The sequence below is a fragment of the Elephantulus edwardii genome, unplaced genomic scaffold (genome assembly GCF_000299155.1).
Source record: "Elephantulus edwardii isolate Elephantulus edwardi_28Jun2011 unplaced genomic scaffold, EleEdw1.0 scaffold00117, whole genome shotgun sequence".
Taxonomy (NCBI): domain Eukaryota; kingdom Metazoa; phylum Chordata; class Mammalia; order Macroscelidea; family Macroscelididae; genus Elephantulus; species Elephantulus edwardii.
In genome coordinates, this window is record NW_006399867.1 from 7,757,535 (window position 1) to 7,762,951 (window position 5,417).

Below are 5,417 nucleotides of genomic sequence, written 5' to 3' on the forward strand. Positions count from 1 at the left end.
CAATGAATGAATGAAAACCCAAAATCTCTGTAAATGTTCATTAAAATTAATAAAATTTAATAATTAAAATAAAAAAAAGAAATACTGGATGTGAGCTGTGCTTATCTTTATGGGAGACGTTTCTCACATTCGCTCATTGCTTTTGCATCAAAGCCGACTCATAGATGACTCTCCAGTGGATTTCAGAGGTCGTCAGTTGCACAGGAGGATGTTGCTGGTCTTTCTCCCTCAGAGCAGCTGGTGGATGTGAACCACCAGATTGTCTTTGGATGGATGGTGCAACCCACCAGGCCATCACAGTTCCCCATCAGACCTTTAGAACATTGAAATGGCAACGTTAGGAAGCTGATTTTAACTGCCTTGCTAGAAAATATTCGTTAGAAACTGTGAAATAAAAGTGTTCTCTTTTCTTGGTGGGAGAGTGAAAGAATATAGACAAGTAAAAATAAATCACAGTGAGATTTTGAAGGAGGTAGACTAAGAGTAGAGTTGGAATCAAAACAAAAGAAAACACCAGTTGTCAGAAAATTGATTTAGTCTCATGGTAAGCCCATGTGTGCAGGATTTTCAAAGGCTGATTTTTCAGAGTGAGATCATCACGTCCTCCTTCCTAGGCTCCTCAGGTGGGTGGACTTGAAAGACTGACCTGTTAGCAGCTGAGAGCATTAACCTTTTGCACCACGTGTGGACTTCAGAATTGAAAGGCAGGCAATTTGTTAGGCATTCTTTTCCAACACTGTGGGGTTCTTTTCTGCAGGGCTTTGCAGATTTTTAATTATTGACTAACTGCTTGCTATGACTTATTTAAAGCTATTTTATCATGAAATATTTCAGATAGACAAGAACCTATAAAGAATAATATAGCTCAAACCCATAAAGTTCATAAGAGACAAACTGGGATCAAGCTTAGAAGCCTAGTCCTCGATAAAAAGAGACTGCCAAATACAGCCAGAAATGTGCAATCTGAAGAGGATAGAATTGATGATGGCCTTTCTGAAGATTAAATCCCCGTGTGCATAAAAAAAGTTTTCCTACAGGGTGAAAAGAAAACCTAATGACTGGGAACAAACATTTGGCAATACCATCTCGGACAAGGGTCTTAGAATGAAAGTTTACAGAGTACTCCTGGGCCTCCAGAAGAAAAAGACTCATATCTCAATTACAAAATGGGCAAAATATATGAAAAGAATTTTCACAGAGGAAGATATTTGAATGGCCAATATACATATGAAGAAATGCTCAAATCACTGGCAATAAGAGAGATACAAATCAAAACCACAAAGAGATACCATTCACTCCGGTAGCTGTGGCAAAGTTTAACAGGACAGCAAGTAATAAATGTTGGAGAGGATGTGGTGAGATACGAACTCTTATACATTGTTGGTGAGATTGTAAAATGGCACAACCACCCTGGAAGGCAATATGGCGCTTCCTGAAAAAGCTGAAATTCCATATAACCCAGCTATTCCATTGCTTGGAATATACCCCAAGAAAATAACAACTGAGACTCAAATAGAGATTTGCACACCAGTGTTCATAGCAGCATTTTTCACCATTGCAAGAACATGGAAACAACCCAGATGTCCAACCACAAACAAATGGATTGAGAAATTATGGTATATTCACACAATGGAATACTACGCAACATACAGGAACCATGATTTTGTAAATCACTGCCTCACTTGGGAGGGACCAGAGAGCATTTTGCTAACTGAACTAACTCAGTCCCATAAGGAAAAATACTGTATAAAACTATTATTGTAGAATGAGTATGAGGATCCAAGGGGCAGAGGGTGGAAGCAGAAGGGTGAGCATGTGTGGGTGGGGAGGATTAATCATGGGCTCACACAATTTGATGGGTGGAGGGGTGAGGGAAATGGGAAGGATCTTGTATCAAAAACAATGTATTCAAATTTTGTAAATAAACTAGTACAAAAAAAGTAAAATAGAATATATATGAAGGATTGTATGAAACACAGTGTAAATGAAAGATTGTGTAAAACGCAAAGTATATGAATGAAACACACTATATAGGTATGAAGCTGAACATTGTGACACTGATGTGTCAAATGCAAGAATGGTTACCCACGGTAGACAGTGTTTGGTGGAGCTTCCTGATTAAAACAAGCTTGGAAGCAGGAGTGGCATCCACTTCTGTAATAGCTTGCCTCCAGAAACCCATGAACCTGGAGAAAGGATGAAAGTTATACAGGAGGTGTCCAGGACTTTCGTTCATAGGGTCACTATGAGTCGCCTCCGGCTCAACGGCACTTAACAACAACACCAACACCAACACCAACACCACATATAGGTATTATACGAAAATCAGTTAAAATAAAAGAATAATATAACCAACAACCATTTACTCATTACTTGGCCTAAGAAAGAAAATGAATACACAATATGTGTGTGTGTGTGTGTGTTATAGGAGGACCTTCAACAAGATGGGTTGACTGCAACAATGGGCTTGGTCAAGGCAGAGATTGTGACAACGGCACAGAATAGGTCAAGGGTCTGATCTGTGTTAATAGGGTCGTTATGAGGCGTAGTGGGTTCATTGTTGGATAACACCACTGCCACCACCACCACCGCTACCCATGCAGGAATCCCCCTCTGGCCCTCACTCCAGTCTTCTGTCTCTCTCCCATCCCTCACTTCCAGTGGTGACCTCTTTCCTGAATCTGTGGTTCCTCCCATGCATATTTTATACCCTGATTGCATATATTTTATCCATTATTAAAAGTGTTGTGTTCCATATATTGAAACTTTAAATAGAATCTCTTACTGTAAATGTCATTCCAGTATTTGTATTTCTTAGCTGTTGCTGTTGTGGTTGGGTATTGTCAGTCAACTCTGCCTCATCGTGCCCCTATGGATGATAGATTGGAACGTTGTCTGGCCTTAGTCAGTTCTCACAATTACCACTGTGTCCAAGCCCATTGTTGCAAGCACTGTGTCAATCCATCTCGTTGAGGACCTTCCTCTCCTCTGACCCTCTTCCTTTCCGAGCATCAGGTCCAAGGTTTGGCCTCTTCTGAAAACTTACCCAATGTTTATGAGACAAAGTCCCACCCTCCTTGCCTCTAAGGAGTACCTTGGTTGCACTCCATCCAATACAAACTTGTTTGCTCTCTTGACAGTCCATGGTATATTCAATACTCTTCACCAATGTCACGATTCAAAGGCATCAAGTATTCTTTGTGTCCTTCTTTACTCATTGTCCAATTTTCACATGCATATGAAGCAATGGAAACTATCCTGGACGGGCACACCTTGGTTTTTAAATGGAATCCTTGCTCTTTAACACGTTAAAGAGGTCTTTGACTAAGGATGGCAGTAGGATAATTGATGCCTTTGAGCTGTGGTGTTGGAGAAGAACACTGAATATCACATGGATTGCCAACAGAACAAGCAAATCTGTCTTGGAGAAGGTGCAGCCAGTGTGCTCCTTAGAGGAGGAAAGGATGATGAAACTGTCTCATATACTCTGAACTTCGGACAGTTCCCTGTTGATTCCTTGTCCAGAGCTGCATGTTAGTTGAAACATGTCAGTTGGAATTCCATCAATTTTTGGGGAGAATTTCTTTGGGCATGTTATTAGGAGGGTAGTCAAAAGAGAAGAAGACCCTCAATGAGATGGATTGACCCAGTGGCTGCAGCAATGGGATAGATTAACATAGTGCTGCAACATTTGCAAAGATGATGTAAGATCAGGCAGTATTTTAATATGTTGCACATCTAGGGTCACTATGAATCATAACCAGCTTGATGACAATAATAACAGAATATTCAAGGTCCAGGCACTGATAGTTGTTTTTGAGTACCGTTAAGTTGCAACTGACCAATCACTGACCCTCCGGCATTAAATTGCCTGGGAGAAGACTGCCCATCTTTCTCCTTTGGAACAGCTGGCAGAGTGCAACCTCGTGCCTTTGAGTTGATGGCGCAGCTCCATACATCTAGGTCACAAGAAACTTATTCAATTCAACATTGGCAAGCATTATGCAGAATGAACTACTTCAGTTTCATAAGGACAAATACTGCATGAGATTATGATTGTTAGACTAGAAGGATAAATGGTAAGATGGATATAAAAGTCCAAAGGGGGAAGGGGAGGAAGCAGAAAGGCTGAGAGTGGGGAGTGGGGAAGTCACTAGGAAAACAAAGCTTGGTGGGTGGAGGGAGGGAGTGAGGAAAATAGGAAAAATCCTGTGGGGACCTGAAAAGATGGGGTAATAGTGGGCATAGATCAATGGTTATTAATTTTGTAAGATATGCTATATGGAAATGATTGTATAAATCACAACGTGCATGGAATGTGTGAAACAGTGTATAAGAAGGAAGCACAATGTATATGAATTTTATATGTAAAACAATATAAAACAAAAATAGATTTGTACAGTATGGTGGGGGAAGAGGGAAGGGTAAAGAAATAGGAAGCATCCGGGTGAAAAGACAAGAGGGTAATGCCCAAGTTGTTCAGCAACATCTGCAATACTGTACCAGTTTCCATGTGGTCAGACATGGCCTCAACTCTCTCATACCTACTTCTACTAATTCCAATACCTATTGCACTGTTCTACTATTAGGTTCAAAATCCATTGCAATGACCACACAGCTCTCACAGAATCAAACTCACAATTATGGGATTTACTAGAGAAGTTAACATGGGCAAGGGCAAGGCCCAATGGTGTTTCATTTTATAAAGTATAATGCATGTGAATGATTGTATGAAACACAATATGAAGACTAGTGTGAAACACAATGCATCCCAACTTTGTATGCAAACCAATAAAAACAATGAAAAAGAATAGACTCTATTGAACACTACCAGAAAAGTTTTCATCCACCCAAAGATATTCCATGAGCTCTCAAACTAAGGTGTGGATACATGGGTTTATTGTTCAAAATGGTTTTCATGCCATTAGCTTTGACTTTCCTCATACGCCCAGGTGAGGAAATAGAAATAGAATGTATATCAACTGATCATTTTGGGATTGGTCAGCTTTCTCATTCCACCAAGTTTAAACTGAGCAAATTCAGCAACAGATGATCAGATTCTCACTAAGAAGCAGCAGAGGATTCTGTATGTCCTTTGGGGCTGGATATTCCTGCACCAGTCAGGTTAGGACTGACATCAGGGCCCCCTCAGCTTCAATGGAGAACTGGAGACTGAAATACGATGGAGATAGATGACTGTTGTCTCAAGAGCCAGAGCCGGAGGCTTTCGCCCAAAACTTTTTGGAGGACTTAAGAGGGATTAGGGCATTATGATTATCATAAGAGTCCGGAATGAGGGTTGCAGAGTGGAGTATACTTGGGGTAGGGGTGGGACTGTGCGGGGTGGGGGAGGGGGTTATGTACAAATGAAGGAGTTTGTCTTTTGCTTTTCAAAGAGAGGAGCGAACTGGGGGTGG